Genomic DNA, 18,273 nt, shown 5'->3' with positions numbered 1-18,273 from the left:
TAACCAAATAAATTGAATAACTTGAACTAAACCAAAATCTACTCTTAAGTTCATGTATTGGCTTCTCCTATTCCTTGTTTCAACAATGCGAGTTGCTTTAGCCGAGATCCAATTGTTTTTCCTAATTAATTATTGATGTAGGGTTTTAATTAGTTGGTTACTAATAAATCTAGCAGGGCTTCCCAGCCTTCTACTAACCTAACTAGACGACAAGAACTACTCACTTCTCGATGATTCAATTCAGATAGGGGTAGGGTAAGGTATTCACGAATAGGCAATACCGAATTTAGGTTAACTCCCACCTATAGTCAATTTACAAGAAGGTTACTTGCATGAAAAGTATTTCTAGATACAACATATCTTTATTTCCTAATTTTAGTGCAACTTGGCTTTGACTGGTGAACTCCCAGTTCGTAACTTAACTAGCAAACCCCAAATTTGCCAAATAGACTAGCGAACACCAGATCGCCAAAGAAACTGGAAATCCCTTAGGTATGATCTTCAGAATAATTACCAAGTGTTTTGCTGTAAACAAACTATATTACAACTTGACCTGTATACTTGCGGACATTGCCTCAATTCTAAATATTTTGTAGCAGTTTTCATACTCTCGATGTTGGTACGTCTAGAGGCGGTCAATAAGCATTCTGTGTGAGCTCCTCTATGAGCTTATATGTTGGATATATTAGTATACCAAAGGATTAAGAGTACTCACCTATAAGTTTTTTGTGATTCTGGGCATTGAGGCTCTAGGACATGTGGAAAGATAAGGGAATGTCGAGCTGTGCTCCATTCAATGGGACATGTTGGTGTACAGGAGAGTGCATAGCTTCACGCTGCACTTATAAGGCATGTTAATGACTCTTTGATTAATTCTGAGGTGCTATAATGAGATCTGCATATCCAAAATAGATAAGATAAATGTGCTAAGACAAGTGCGAGAACATGTTTTATGTTTCTCAGCCATTCCAATAAGAAAAGTATGTGAGCATGTTTCATGCTATATATAATATCTATTTTCAAACAAGATCACACTAAGTTTTTAAGTATGAATTTTAGTAAGTACATACGAAATTGTTTTCAAAACTATGTTTTCTGAAAAGCAAGTTCTGTGAAATAGGTTTTGCAACCTTCACCGTGAACACAGCACGTGACATGAATTTTCATACTAAGCCTTCTTTTTGTTTTAAACTCCTTATTTTTAAGTATACACTGATGCTCTCTGTGTATTCACTGAGTTGTCAATGAACTCACTCACTTCTTTCTTACTTCGCAGGTAAGTAGGTAGCGAATGGCATAGGCGAGGCGAATGGTTTGAGCAAGGCTAAACCCAAAACTGATAACAACGAACCATGGAAAGAAGAGATGTGGTTTTTATTTGGGATTAGACTTGATTGAATAACGCTACAATTATTAGACCTAATTTCATTAAGTTTATTTCGTTTTGTTCTACTTTCAATTTCTTTTTGCTTCTACAAACTAACCACTATAATTCTATCTCTTATAACACGAATAAAGTTTATGTTTCAGTAACCTAATTTGCATGCATGCCATTATATTATCTCATAATTTTGTCAAAATTGTCTTGTACTATTATGCGAACCAGTTTTAATGCGAAGTGTCCAGGCATGCGACCTCAAAAATTACTTGTGTACCCCTATTAGCGATAGTCTTAGCGAACCCAATTAAAATATGTGAACCCATGTATTATGAAAACCCTATTTAAGTATGAAAACCCATGCATGCACGACTCAGTTTTTTGCGAAGTCTGTGAAACCATAATGCATGTTGTGAAATTAGGTCCATGCAAAATATTAACATTTAACAAACCTATAATAAGTGTTAGTATACAAACATGTATTACTGTATGCAAACCAATGTTGTTGTATGATTCTGAATTACTTATACTTATGTAATTGTCTTTATTGTGAACCCTGAAGTTTTATTGTTTAATTGCATGTGAACCCTTCCCCTTTTCACGTTGGTGTTATGTGTTCACATTTTATATTCTATGCAATTTAATATGACATTTCACTGCAATTAGAAAACTTAGCACAAGTTTCATGTTGTGAATCTGTGGTGTGTTGAAGGTTAGGTTATGAGTTAACAGAGATTCACTTTGGTAGCTAATGTGGCACGCTAGATTCGGGTCGAAATTACATGGTCAGGTTTGGGGTTTTACATTGGTTGGTATCAGAGCTGCATTCGTCATGTTAATAGGCTGATTATTTGACAGGTAAGTTTGCCAATATGGCGAAGTGAGTTTGGTAGAAGTAAATAAGGTAAGTTCACCAAGTTTTAAGTATAAGAAGTGATATGTATGCTTGTGCGATTGCCTGCTAGGGTAGGACTAGGAACAACATCTCTTTGGTTCAGTTGTATCGTTCACGGGTTATGCTCCGGATCATACCTCTACTATTCATCATTCTAGTAAGTAAGTTGTTAAGTGCGAATTGTGTTCACATGTGTGTTTGCTATGCATGAACTGATTTTGTCAGTATGTTTGTAAGATTGGATACCTAGTACGTGTATTTAATGTCTTACCTAAGTCAGTGTCTCATGTATATTTAGACTAAGCAAGAATGCCTCCCCATAGAGTGAATATGAACCTTATGAATGAAGCTGCAAACCTCTCTAAAAGTAACAGGACCTCAACAACACCTGAGAGATCTCACAGGGCTAACGTTTTGGAGGATGGCATGGAGCCATTAGTGCAAGCCATGATTGGGGCATTTCAGCGAGCTATCGGTGCCAACATTGCTACTACAAATCATGGATTACCATTGGAATGTTCGTGAACTCTGGGTAGTAAAGAGTTTAATGGTGTTAAAGGATCTAACCCTACAAAAGTTGAGTATTGGCTCGAGGGTGTTGAAAAATTCCTTGAGCAGATGGTGTGTTCTGATGAGGAAAAGTTAGGATGCACTATGTCCTTATTCACTGGCGAAGCCTATTGTTGGTGGAATACCATGAAGCAAGGAACTATCGCAAATCGATTGACATGAGAGTTCTTCTTGGGAACTTTCAAGAAGAAGTTCATAGGTGAACAGTATTTGGAAGCTCAAAAAGTGTGAGTTTATTAATCTCGTACGAGGTAAGCTATCGATGGCTAACTACGAGGTTAAATTTCTGCGACTGATCCATTATGCAAGAGAAATGATTTCACAAGAGAAGGACCATTGTTAGAGGTTTCATTTTGGTCTACATTGTGATATCCAACTCTACCTAGTGACTCAAGATATTGTGAACTTTGACGAATTAGTCGACAAAGCGAAAGCCATTGAAGAGATTAAGGCTTCGCGAACCGAAGCTAGAATTGGAAAGTAAGTGTCCAGGAGGGATCACGACATGTAAAATTCAGGAAGGAATATTAAGCAAAGCTTTAGGACAGATCATCCGTGAAAAAAGGACAACACCTAGGATGAAAAATAGGGTTCGCACAGGACTACGAGCTGGCCATTTTGTGAGTATTCTAAGAGAAGACATCCTGGAGAGTGCTGTAAGACAACTGGGGGTTGTTTGAAGTGTGAACCCAAGGAATACTTGATTAAAGATTTCCCAGAAAGGAAAGAGAGATTGCAAGTGCAAAATGCAACCCCTACCCATGTGCGAATAGGGGTACACAGATGGGAAAGAGGCAGAGGAGGTGAAACAAATTCAGTTGGGAAATAGACTTTAGCTCACACTATTGTGACCCAAGATGAATCAGGAGGCCTCACACAAGTTTATGCTGTGAGAGAAGCACATGGGCAAGGTGCTACAAAAGTCATTTTAGGTACCTTCACTCTGTGAACTATTCATTTGTTTTCCTTGATTGACTTTATTTCCACAAACTCGTATGTTTTAAGCGAACTAGCTTGTGGGTTGGGAATTTTGGTAGAAACCATAGATAGAGTGTACCATAGGTGTCCATTGATGATTCAAGGTCAAGTTTTCTATGTGAACTTGATGGAGTTGTCATTCTACGGGTGATTTTGGGAGTGGATTGGTTGACTAAGCATAAAGTCAAGATTGACTTTGAGCAGAAAAGAGCTACATTGCAGGGAATGTTGGATCACCGGTACACCCCATGGCGCAACAAAAAATTAAGTTCAGTAATCACATCCAAGGATCCATATGCAAGGAATGAATCGGTGTGAAAAGGATATGAACGATTACCTTTAATCGTCTGAAAAATTGAAGAAACAGATTACACAATTGTATGTCGATTCCAAGTCGCTACGAAACGTTTCGGCCTCTACGTAATCCACCCAGTGTGACAACGAACGATAAGCACTCTCTAAAAATTTTTTAAAGAGAGAAAAATCTCTTGACATCTGCTAGACCTCACACACATCTTATTTTGGGTATCTTAGGTTTTTCTTAAAAACCCTATATATCCTAATTCGAGAATAATTGGTAATTTTATATAAATCAAATCATGATAATTAACCAAATATAATAATTATAATTACCATAATTATAATAATGTTTAACCAAAAATTACAATTATAGTAATTATAATAATATTCGATCATAAATTATAATTACAATAATTATACCAAGGATTTAGATAAAATATTTTTAGTTAAATTTTATACAAATCAAATTTATATATTAATTTAACCATATTTTTCATTATGTGTACAACATACTTGTACATATAATTTATTCGTTATTTAACTGCCCAATTAAATTAATTATATAATCAATTTAATTCATGTGACAGCTAAACACAATAAAAACTATGTTTGGATTCTGTTCGTTTCAACCATAGAGTGTGACCCTGTAGGTTCTTGTAACGTTAGCAGTAATACTAAAAATATTCTAATATTACAAAAGATGAGTGACATCTAAGAATACATCATTGCTACCTAAGTTACAAGAAGTCATGATTCGACATAACCTCTCTGTGATTAACCCTTCATGTATTAAATCCTTTTTTGTCCTTTATATCTAAAATGGACACAAATCATGGAGTACTCACACTTACATAGTTCATCTAATGTTTCTTGATATCCTGAGTAGACTATGAAAAACAAATAAGTATGACATCTCATATTAACTTATTTGAGCATGACCATGCATTTCTAGTCTCACTCAATCAAGTGGCCAAGGATATTGCTCCCATTATGTAGGAGGGACAAATTCTATATTGATCAACCATACCCCACTATATAGATTGTGGTATATCCAACATCTACCTTTATAGAACAACTAGTTATGGTGGACGTTTGACTATATCAAAATATACGATTCACGATGTTGGGATAATAATGATCTCAAGTCTGAGCATCGTATACATAGTAATCACTACGAGTAATATTGTGACTATTACATAATAATCCAAGAAACATACTCATAGCAGGTCAATCCAATATGTTGTTCTCTTACACACATACTCATGTATTGATTTTGACATCTCATGTCAATGACAACACTTTTTCATCAATCAAGTACACTTTAGTCTTAATGCATTATTGTTGTCTAAGCCTGTAACACCCTATACGCAGCTTGGTCGCCAAGCCCAAATATGGGATGCCACACGACCGTCTCATCTCATGTAAATCAAATAGGAACTAGATCCAAGCAAACCAATCTTATTTTGTTAAACCGTATCAGATTTAAGTCATCAATTTAGTTAATTAACATTATTACAAACAAATCATTCATTAATCAGTCATACATACAGTTAGAATCATGCATAAGAGCTATTTAGCAAAATTTCATAAAATTTCTCATAAGTATCAATACTAGCATTAAAGTATCGATATTTTCTTTGTGTAGTATCGATACCGCTTGGAAAAATGCTACCAAAATAGCCTACTATTTCTCGGACAAAAATCCCAATTGTTGAAAATAATCGGTACTTGCTATAAATTATCGATATTTTGATCTCGAGTGTCGATACTAGAGATAAGGTATCAATATCAAATCCCTATTTTGTTTTCTTGCATGTTTTAATTCACAGAGGTATCGATTTTCAAAGCCAACTATCAATACCTCTGCTACTGGAGCTAAAAATGCAATATAGAAGAGCAAATAATTCATTCCAAATAGTTCTTAAGCAACATGCATCAAGTACTTTGTTTTTTCATCATGCTATTACTAAGTTTATCAGCCTATAGTGTCCAATCATCCAAGCAAGAATCATTATCCCAACATCAATGTATAAAAATTCTAACATAAAAATAACATGAAATTCTTATAAGCCAAAATAAAATGTTTAAAGATCAATAACCCAAAATAGTTCTACCACATTGTCTTTTTCCCCAATACGAATATAAATAATAGAACACCTAGTCTTCCTTGGATCACTCCCTCGGTAACCACACTGCCCACACCATGACATCACTAATATGCCTGTGTTGAAATGAGTGGTTGAGCTTCAACAAGCTCAGTGAATGTAAAGAATTTCCACAACGCAAACATAACATCATGCAACATAACCAATCATTTACTCACAAGAACCTTATTCTTAACTCTAAAATCATATAGTATTAAATCATTCATCATCTAATAGTTCATTCTCAAAAATTATAGATACTGATTCAAGCATAAAACATATTCCACACGATTACACAAATTATGATAAGATGGCACTTGGCATATGAAACATATAGTGAGTTCTATCACCACACATTGGATACACGGATATGCATTACACCACATAGACTCATAGATTCAAACATGTCCCAAAAGTGAATCATTTAGCTAACACTCTCCTTCTTTCCCCTTACATGTCCCATTGAATGGAGCTTAACTCTCATTCCCTTATCCCTCCAAACATGTCCCAGGGCTTCAATGCCCAAAACCGCTATACATATAAGTGAGTACTCACAATCTTATGTCATGCCAACTATATCCAATGGTTCCAAGATTACAAGGCCAAAATATCTGAAAAGCAACATATATTACTTACTGATTATCCGTGCACTATCACAACATATTAGCATCTTTTGCAAAACACTAGCATAGTCATATAACATATATATTACACATTTATTTCATGTATATAATTGCACTTTGCACAATAATCACCATACTCACTTATCACATTTCATGCACAATACACAACCACGAGATAATTAGAGATTGAAGAAAACTTATGCTCGAAACTTAGAGTAGAGGTTTAGGCTACATCTATTTTACCAAATAACACATGACTCATGTTAACGAGTAGCAATTCTATACACTTGCCACTTTATGCTTTTGCTGAAAAGCCGAAAGCTCAACTAATCTCTTCTTTCACTCGTATTAGGCTCTAATGAATCTGGGGCTTCACACACATCATTCATACAATAAACACATTCAAATATTTAGCCATTGATTCCCTTAAACCCACTAAAGCAAAAGCTTAAGCTAAGTTCCCATGTAACTTAAACTATTAACATAAAAAAATTTTAATTCTAATCACTTGGTTTATACTAAATCTTTTCACCTGGAATCAGTTTCATTCATCTAATTAATCATCTACACCTAATTCACAACCTTCAAACTAGACAAATCTACTCAATTCATGGTATCGACATTTTTCATCATCTTTTAGTCAATTACACAAAATTCATTAAAATGATAGAAATCTTTAACGAAAATTCAAAGTAAGTTTAGAAACCTTCTAATCATGCTAAAACAAGTTGAAAAGCACTTTGAAACCAAGTTTTGACTCACAATCCTGAAATCCACGATTAGTGGCTCGATTTTTGGCTTTTTATTTAAAACATGTGATTTGAATTCTAATAATTCAGTTTTAAAGTCTAAATAACATTAAAAACTAATGAAGCCATGAATGATTACCTTTTTTGAGAGAATGAATGAGTTTTGACGTAAATCCAAAAATCTCCCGTTTGGAGAAGATGATGAAATCTATATCGTTTTTGGTGTTTTTCTTGAAGACTTATGATGGTAAATGACTTAGGAATGATAGAAAATCAAGGTATTGTGATTTGGAACTCAAAAATTAATTTAAAGATCAAGAAAATGGCAAGAGGCGGTACAAGGGAGTGGAGAGGAAGAAGTTATCGTGAAAACTATAGGTGAGGGTGATTTTTAGGTTAAGTTTTAAAAGCTGGTATCACATAAATGCCCACTGTTTTGACTTTGTTACAAATTAGCCCTTTTCCAAAATTAAGGGTTTTTAGAACACTTTTTCAAAAATTTTATTTAACAGTTAAGATGTCATAGTCGAATGCAATCTCAATTTACCATGCTATGAAATTTCAAGCACTCTACGACTAAAATTCCTAAAATAACCCTAAAACTCCTAGTCCTTACTTTTGGGTTTTACAAAGCCTACAATAATACTCGACTAAGGATCTTTTAAGAATAATCATATTATTTTAATAACATTACTATAAAATAGTTTATTTATATACACAAAAAACAAACTAAAATAATAATAGCTATGCCTTATATTAATAAACAAGGTGAAGCGAGTTGTTACATAGTTTGTGGTGAAGTGCTTAACTTGTTAGAAGGTAAAGTAGAGCACTAATATCCTTCAAGACTGCTTCAACCACTCAAAATTCCATAATGGAAATGGGAAAGGAACACCATGGATTTTGTGTAAGATTTTCCACTAACTACGACCAAGGAAGATACTATTTAGGTGATTCTAGATCGCCTCACAAAGAGTGCGCATTTTCTAACTATTCGTATGAGCTATACTTTGCAAAGGCTCGCAAAGATCTATGTCACTGAGATAGTTGAATTGCATGGCGCGCCAGCCTCCAATACTTTAGTCCGAGATCCTCAATTCACTTTGAGATTTTGAAATAGTTTGCAAGAAGCTTTGGGTTCGAAGCTTCAATTCAGTATTGTTTATCAATAGATGGCCAATCTAAAAGGGTGATGATACAAGTGTTGGAAGACATGCTTCTAAGATGTGTATTGGAGTTTACAAGAAGCTGGGAAAGTTACTTACCTTTGGCAGAGTTCGTTTATAACAACAATTATCAAGCAAGCATTCAGATGGCTCCCTTCGAAGCAATGTATGGAAGGGGGTGTCGAACACCTCTATGTTAGACTAAGTTGGATGATAAGAGAATCTTTAGACCTGAGTTAGTTCACGAGACTGAAGATAAAGTGAATATTATATGTAAAAGGTTAAAATTTACTTCAGAGAATTAAAATTCCTACACAAATCTAAAATGGCGAGACGTTGAGTATCAAGTAGGAGAGCATGTGTTTCCTAAAGTATTGCCATGGAAGAAAGTCTAAAGCTTTGGGGTAAATGGAAGCTAAGTCTGAGATTCATTGGCCCTTATGAAGTGGTAGAGAGAATCGGTCCTATTACATATTGACTCAAATTACACCATGAACTTGATTGAATTCACGATGTGTTTCACGTATCCATGCTAAGGAAATATTGTGCAGACCCATCCTATGTAGTGTCAGCAAAAGACATTGAAGTTTGACCTGATTTTCATGTGAAGAAAAACCAGTTAGGATTTTATCTTACGATGTGAAAGCGTTGATAAACAAGAAGATTCCTTTGGTCAAAGTGTTGTGGCAAAACCATAAGACCAGCAAAGCTATGTGGGATTTAAAAGAATCAATGAAACAGTAGTATCCTTAACTATTTAGCGAAGAACATTTCGAGGATGAAATGCCTTAAGTGAGGGAGATTTGTAACATCCCGAGATTGGGCCTAGAAGTTTTTGCCTCGTAACTAAAGGTTCGCCAATGTTTCGATGAACTAGAGGTTCGCCAAATAAATTTAGCAAAGAGTTCGCCAAAAGAGTTTTAGTAAGGAGTTTTCCTAAAATTTGGTGAAGTAATACACATAAAAAATGCGGTAAGGTGGTCCGCCATATTCATTGAAAGTTGTGTTAACTAGTTGGATTGATGAGCTTATGTTCGCCAGTCTGTTTAACGAACAGGGGGTTCGCTAGATTCATTGGAAGTTGTGTTCACCAATTGGTTTAGCGAGCTACTGTTTACCAGTCTGTTTGGCGAACTGGGGGTTTGCTAGTTGAGTTGTGAACTAGGAGTTCACTAGTCAAAGTCGAGTCAATTAGGAAATAAAGATATGGTGTATCTAGGAATACTTTTCTTGCAAGTAATCTTCTTCTAAACTGAATAGGGTTCCTAAGTCAAGTAACGTATCCTAGGATCACTAAGTCACTTACTGCTTATAAATACAACTCTTATTCTAAGAAAATTCTCTCATTAATTATATTGTTTCCAAGTCTCTGTTAAGAATCAAGTTCGTCATAACCAGGGTAAGTATCTATCCTGTTAGGCTTGGTTGTCCATGAAATTAGGTTTCCTCGTGTGTTTGTGTATAATTATATCTGCTTAGTAATTTCTGTTTATGAATATTGTGAACCAGCCGGACAATCTACCAGCAAGGACAAAGGAAAACCCAAGCTTGTTTAGTTTCTTAGTCAGATCATGTGCAAGAATCATCTTATGTGTACCAACTATCATGTTTTCCAAAGTGAGTATTCAGGGTTCGTTACTTACGTAAGAACTGTCATGTTTTTCAAGAATTTTAAACTAAGTTCCAAGAGTATGCTTTCCCATAAAAGTCTGTTTTCAAGTTCTGAGACTCTATTTTTAAGTTATGTTTTTCGAGCTATGTTTTATGTGTGCTCCTGTACGAGTCTATGTTTTAAGATATGTTTTTAAAATACAGTTTTTTCTTTACAAACTATGATTTTACAAGTCATGCTTTGCGAGCTCTTTATGTGAGCTGAAACTAATAAGTATTTTGTACGAGCTCCTCTACGAGCCTATGTGATAAGTATTCTATATGAGCTCCTCTACAAGCTTATGTGATAAGTATTCTATGTGAGCTCCTCTACGAGCTTATATGTTGGATATATTGGTATACCAAAGGATTTTGAGTACTCACCTATAAGTTTTCTGTGATTTTGGGTGTTGAGGCCTTGAGACACGTGGAAAGATCAGGGAATGTCAAGTTGTGCTCCATTCAATGGGACATGTGTAAACGGAAAAATATATAGGATTTTTCCTATGTAATTTATCACCTTTTTACTTAAATCAATTGTTAAAACTAAATAATTGTTTAATAAATTAATGAAATATGTGAAAATTTGAATTTAGGACATAAAAATTATTAAAATGTGATTTTATGCTTTATTATATAGTTTTCATGCAATAAATGTCTTATTTTATATTAATTTGAATCTATTATAATTTTAAGACATAAAGTGGGCCGTGCATGATTAAATTAAATAATAAAATATAAAATTATATTTAATAATTCGTTTTCAAATATTTCATTAATAATTTGGGTTTTAGTTAATTAATTAAATTGGATAAATTTTATTCTTTGGTCCTCTAACTTGTTGATTTGTTCTGGATAGGTCTGATAGCTTTGCTGGATTACAAAACTGCCCAAATTGGAGACCAAGTCAACCTAATATTCGACTACACAAGGCTGTCCATTTAAACCATTCTTTGGTTTAATTATACATGGTCTTTGCAGTGTTGAATAAATTAGAGATTTGCCCGAAGATTTACAATTGACCGAGTCTCAGTCCTAAGTTGTGTGGCATCCAAAATTGCTTAAAAAAATCAACTCAAAAGCCACTAAGCATGGCTAGCCACAAATTGAGGAGATTTGAAGAGGTTAACATCCACTATTTTTAGGAAACTATCCCCCTCTCCTCACCTATAAATAAGACCCTCTCATTCCTTCACTCACCATCCCTCAAGCATCCCTCAATCATTCCTTATTCATTCTCATCATTCATCATTCTCTCTTTTCTCCAAATTCTCTTAGTATTTTGTATTCCCACGCCTAGCATCATCTCTTCATAGAGATTTTAGCAATTAAGCCTCTTAAAGAACCCTTGGTCGGCCACCTTGGAGAGCCATCAGCAAAGGAGCAAAGCAAAGGAACGAAGAAGCCTCATCAGTCAGAGTCTTGGGTGACAGCCACTCTGAATTGAGTTTAATCTTCCTTTTCTTTAATTTAATATAAAGATGTTTGCTATGTGTTCTTTGTTCTTGTTTACAACAATGTTAGCGTAATTTTATTTAAGCTAGGAAGATTGCTTTGATTAAATAATATTTATTTGATTCATGCTTATAATGTTTGTGCCTCAATCGATCATGTTTTCAATTAAAATCAAGTCTGTATTTCATTCATACGTGATTGAAATGCACCTGAATTAGCTGAGCGATCCTGACCAGACGGCGGCTAATGGACACATAATTGAAATGTGCATGCTCAATTTAGATCCTGACCCAATTAAATTGGAGGTTGCATAAAAACTCTGACCAAGCTCAATTATCTGCATAGTTTTTAGATTTGTGTGATTAAACTGTTTCAAACCTGACACGTCCTTGTTACCTCACACGAATGCTAAGAAACCCTTAGTAAATAAGGATCAGTAAAATCTTATTTACTAAGTAAAGGATTCCGAAATGACCTAATCTAGTTTCCAAACTCATGAAAAATCGAGTTTCCATGGAATGTTTTTCCGAATGTTATTAAGCATGTTGATAATAAATTGAGTTTAATTAAAGTAATTGTCCTAGTTTATTTATGTTATAATTGTTGCAAATTGTGTTTAATTTTACTAAAATCTATTTCATTCATATAGTTTGCATACTTAGGATAATTTGCATTAGGGATCATTGCATTTAGTTTAATATATTTTAATCACCACTTCTCAACTATATTGTGTTTTTATTTACCAAATTGTTAAGGTAATTTTACAAATGAAGTGACTTAGCACAAATACAATTGTAAACTGAAAAATATATAGGATTTTTCCTATATAATTCATTACCTTTTACTTAAATTTGTTGTTAAAACCAAGTAATTGTTTAATAAATTAATGACATATGAGAAAATATGAAATTAGGACATAGAAATTATTAAAATGTGATTTTATACTTTATTATATAGTTTTCATGCATAAAATGGCTTATTTTATATTAATTTGATCATATTATATTTTTAAGCTATAAAGTGCGTCATGCATGATTAAATTAAATAATAAAATATAAAGTTATATTTAATAATTCATTTTAATATTTCATTAATAAATTGGGTTTTAATTAATTAAGTAAATTGATTAATTAACGTTGTTAAATTATATTATTTGGTTCTCTAAACTATCTATTGGTTTTCGACAGGTCTGAGAGTTTTCTTCTAATTGCAAAACCGTCCAAATTGGGGACGAAGTCAACCCAATTTTTGGCTGCACATGGATGTCATAAACCATTTTTTTGATTTAATTATACAAAGTCCTTGAAGAGTTAAAGAAATTGGAGATTTTCCCAAAGATTTGCTGATGACCGAGTCTTAGTCCGGAGTTGTTGTGGCACTCAAATTGACCAAAAATTAAGGAAAAATCAGCCACCTTTCCTCAATTCATGGTCGGCCACTCTTGGAGGAAGTTTCAACGGATGAACACTCCTATTTTTAGCAAACTAGCTCCCTTGCCTCACCTATAAATAAAAGCTCATTTCTCATTTTTTCAATCATCCCTCATCACATCATCTCTCACTCATTCATCATTCTCTGAACTCTTTTAGCTATCTTTCCCCATCATCATCCTTACATAAGAATTTTAGCAATTAAGCCTCTTAAATAACCCTAGGTCGGGTACCTTGGAGTGCAATCAGCAATGGAGCAACGCAAAGAAGCGAAGGAGCCTCGCTAGTCAAAGTCTTGGGTGACAGCCACTGTGAATTAGGTTTAATCTTTCTTTTCTTTAAATTTAATTTAAAGATGTTTTCTATGTGTTCTTTGTTCTTGTTTGCAACAATGATAGCTTAATTTTATTTAAGCTAGGATGATTATTTTGATTAAATAACATTTGTTTGATTCATGCTTATAATGTTTGTGCCTCAATCGATCATGTTTTCAATTAAAATCAAGTATGTATTTCGTTCATAAGTGATTGAAATGCACCTAAATTAGCTGAGCGATCCTAACCAGACGACGGCTAATAGACGCATAATTTAAATGTGCATGCTCAATTTAAATCCTAACCTGATTGAATTGTAGGTTGCATAACAACTCTAACCAAGCTCTGTTATCTGCATAGTTTTTATATTTGTGTGATTAAATTGTTTCAAACCTAACACATCCCTATTACCTCATACGAATGCTAAGAAACCCTTTAGTAAATAAGGATCAATAAATTGTGTATTTACTAAGTAAAGGATTCCGAAAGGACCTAATGTGGTTTCCAAACTCATGAAAGATCGAGTTGCCATGGAATACTTTTTCGAATGTTATTAAGCATGTTGATAATAAATTGGGTTTAATTAAATTAATTGTCCTAGTTTATTTATGTTATAATTATTGCAAATAGTGTTTAATTTTACTAAAATCTATTTCATTCATATAGTTTGCATACTTAGGATAAATTGCATTAGGGATAATTGCATTTACTTTAATATATTTTAATCACCACTTCTCAACTATATTGTGTTTTTATTTACCAAATTGTTAATATAATTTTACAAATTGAGTGACTTAGCACAAATACAATCCCTGTGGAGACGATAACTCAATACTTACTTATTACTTGATGACGACTGTGTACACTTGCACAAACCCCAGCATTACAACAATCCTTGTGGAGACGATAACTCGATACTTACTTATTACTTGATAACGACTGTTTACACTTGCACAAACCTACGCGTTACAAGTTTTTGGCGTCGTTGCCAAGGATTGTCAATTGTTGCCATAGTCATTTTTTTTCGTGAAATTATTTATTTCAATTTGATTTATTTCTAACATTACTAACTTATTCTTTTTAATTTTTGTGATTTACTTTTTAGGTGTTTATGAGCATAGATCGAATTATCGATTTAATCTCTATAGACCTTGAAATTAAGCAAACTTTTAGACAAAGAAGACATGAACGAATAGCTCAAAGACAAGTTGAGATGGACCTTGGAAATCAGAATCAAGACCAAGGTAATGAAGCCGATCATGTACGAAATCCTATCCTCATTGTCGATGATAGGGATCGATGCATCAGACAATATGCTGTGCCACTTTTTAGTAAGTTAAACCTAGGAATTAGAAGTCCAGATATTGAGGCAACCCAGTTTGAATCCAATGATGTTTCAAATCCTACAAATAGTGGGTCAATTTAGTGGTATGCCCATGGAAGATCCATATCTCCACCTTCGATTATTTATGGAGGTGAGAGATTCATGCAAGATAGCCAGTGTGACTGAAGACGCACTGAGGTTGAAGTTGTTTCCGTACTCGTTGCAAGATCGAGCACAAGCATGGCTCAATTCATTGCCACCAAGTTCCATATCTATATGGTAAGAATTAATAGAGAGATTTTTGGTTAAGTATTTCCCACTTAGAAAAAATGCTAAGTTAAGGAACGAGATCAGAACTTTCCAACAATTGGATGACGAGTCTTTGTATGAGGCTTGGGAGAGATTCAATGAGTTACTTCATAAGTGTCCTCATCATGGGATTCCTCATTTTATCGAATTGGAGACATTTCTATAATGGACTCAATGCACATACAAGATTGATGGTAGATGCTTCCACGAATGGTGCAATTTTGTCTAAGTCTTATAATGAGGCCTATGAGATCATCGAGAGGATCACAAGTAATAACTATCAATGGCCGACAAATCAAACAGCTTCAGGAAGACATGTAGCCAGAGTTTATAAAATTGATGCCCTCACTTCGTTATCAGCTCAGGTATCGTCTATTTCCTTTATGACAAAACAGTTAACCGCTAATACTACTAATAATTCTGCAGCTCAGCCACCAAGTTCATTTGAAGTAGTTTCTTGTGTGTACTGTGGGGAAGGTCATTCTTTTGAGAATTATCCATCAAATCTTGAGTCAGTGTACTATATGGGGAACCAATATCAAAACAGGAGTGGACAAGGACCCCAGTCTAACTTCTACAAACCTTTATGGTGTAATCATCCTAACTTTTCTTGGAGCAACCAAGGAAATGGATCGAAGAACAACTTATTGTAGCAAAGACCAAACCAATCTCAAGGGTTTAATCAGTAAACTCCAAAACCACCTCAAGCTAAAACATCAAACAGTTTAGAGAACTTGTTGAAAGCGTACATGGCAAAGACGCTTTGATCCGAAGCCAAGCAGAAACACTGAAAAATTTGGAAAACCAAATGGCTTACTTAGCTACAGACCTACGTAATAGACCACAAGGAACCTTGCTGAGTGATATTGAGAATCTAAGAAATTTGGGTAAAAAACATATCAAGGCAATGGCATTGCGAAGTGGTAAAATTCTAGAACCCTGATTGATTGATGTTGAAGATAAGCTAGTTGAGAAGAATCAAACAGCTGTTGAAGTTCCTACACCAAAAGAATCAGAATCTACAAAGTCTGACAAGGTAAACCCTGACTTAGTGAATTTAGATATTTTAACATCTTCTTTGGATGTAGATTTACCTACTCAGAAAAGTTGTTCGGTTCAACCGAAAGTTCCATCACCTCTATATCCGCAAAGATTGCAGCAAAACAAGTAAAAACAAGAGGTGCAATTCAAGAAGTTTTTGGATGTTCTGAAGCAGTTACACGTCAATATTCCATTGGTGGAGGCTTTAGCACAAATTTAGAATTATGTGAAGTTTATGAAGGATATATTGTCCAAGAAGAAACGATTGAGTGAGTATGAGACTGTTTCCTTGACAGAGGAGTGCAGTGCGTTCCTACAAAACAAATTACCACTGAAATTGAAAGACCCAGGAAGTTTTACTATACCTTGTAACATTGGTGAATCTTATTGTGGTAAAGCTTTGTGTGACTTAGGAGCGAGTATCAACTTGATGCCTAAGTCTCTTTTGAAGATGTTAGGGATAGGCGAAGTAAGACCTACAACTGTGATGCTTCAGCTAGCGGATCGATCTTTAGAATATCTCGAAGGAAAGATCGAGGATGTTTTGGTAAGAGTCGATAAATTTATTTTTCCTGCTGATTTCATTGTCTTAGATTTTGAAGCAGACAAAGAAGTGTCGATCATCCTTGGGAGACCTTTCTTAGCCACGGGAAGAACGTTATTTGATGTGCAGAAAGGAGAACTCACCTTGCGAGTTCAAAACAATCAGGTAACCTTTAACATTCTTAAAGCGATGAAATTTCTCGATCCGGTAGAAGAGTGTTCAGTTATGGAAGAGATAGAAACCTTGGTTTCTATGGAAAAAATTTTTGAAAAAGACCTATTGGAGAAAGCCTTAGATCTTAACCCTTTGGAGGATGAAGAAGGTGAAGAAAATTTGGCTTTAATGGAAGTCAATCCGGGAAATTTTATTCAGTCCACATGGTTTGAACCGTTGGAGTTGGAAGTTAGAGAATTTGTGCAACCCAAGTTGTCAATTGAAGAACCACCTAAACTCGAACTAAAGGTACTTCCTTTGCATTTGAAATACGTTTATTTAGGTGATTGTTCTACTTTACCTGTGATTATTTCAGCGGAACTGACAAAAGATCAAGAGGAGCAACTAATTGTTGTTCTAAAGAAATTTAAGAAAGCAATTGGTTGGACCATAGCTAATATTCGAGGTATAAGCCCTTCTTTTTTTTCATGCATAAAATCGTTTTAGAAGAAGGTGAAAGAGCTCAAATTGATAGGCAAATGAGGTTCAATCCTATTATGAAAGAAGTTGTGAGAAAGGAATTGATCAAATGGTTAGATACAGGAATCATCTATCCTATTTCAGATAGCTCATGGGTAAGTCTGATGCAGTGTGTGCCAAAGAAAGGTGGAATCACAATTGTTAAAAATGAGCATAACGAGTTAATTCCAACAAGAACTGTTACCGGATGGAGAATCTGTATTAATTACAGAAAGTTGAACAAAGCCACTCGAAAGGGCCATTTTTCGTTGCCTTTTATGGATCAGATGTTAGATCGACTGGAAGGTAATGAATTCTATTATTTTTTAGATGGCTATTCAGGATATAACCAAATAGTTGTAGCCCCGGAGGACCAACATAAAAAAACCTTTACTTTTCCATACAGTACGTTTGCTTTTAGGTAAATAATTTTTGGTTTATGCAATGCACCTGCAACTTTTCAACGATGCATGATGGCAATATTTACTGATATGGTTGAAAATTTTGTTGAGGTTTTCATGGATGATTTTTCTGTTTTTGGTAACACTTATGATATCTGTTTGAGTAATTTGGCTAAGGTACTGAAGAGATGCGAAGAGACGAATCTTGTCCTTAATTAGGAAAATGTCATTTTTTGGTCAAGGAAGGGATTGTCTTAGGTCATAAGATCCTAAAAAAAGGGAATTGAAGTCGATAAAGAAAATGTGGACGTAATTGAAAGATTACCGGCC

The 18,273-nt window shown here is 34.5% G+C and overlaps 1 non-coding gene across 1 annotated transcript; it reads right to left on the bottom strand.

The window, feature by feature from the left end:
- Positions 1 to 15,310: 15,310 nt before the first annotated feature.
- On the bottom strand, positions 15,311 to 15,417 carry LOC128036322 (small nucleolar RNA R71). The gene has a single exon (XR_008193120.1). It is a non-coding gene; the product is annotated as a small nucleolar RNA R71 (small nucleolar RNA).
- Between the last annotated feature and the right edge of the window lie 2,856 nt (positions 15,418 to 18,273).

This window comes from Gossypium raimondii, chromosome 13, assembly GCF_025698545.1.
Source record: "Gossypium raimondii isolate GPD5lz chromosome 13, ASM2569854v1, whole genome shotgun sequence".
NCBI lineage: Eukaryota > Viridiplantae > Streptophyta > Magnoliopsida > Malvales > Malvaceae > Gossypium > Gossypium raimondii.
Note: the sequence above shows the minus strand (reverse complement) of the source record. Positions and strands in the feature narration are given on the sequence as shown.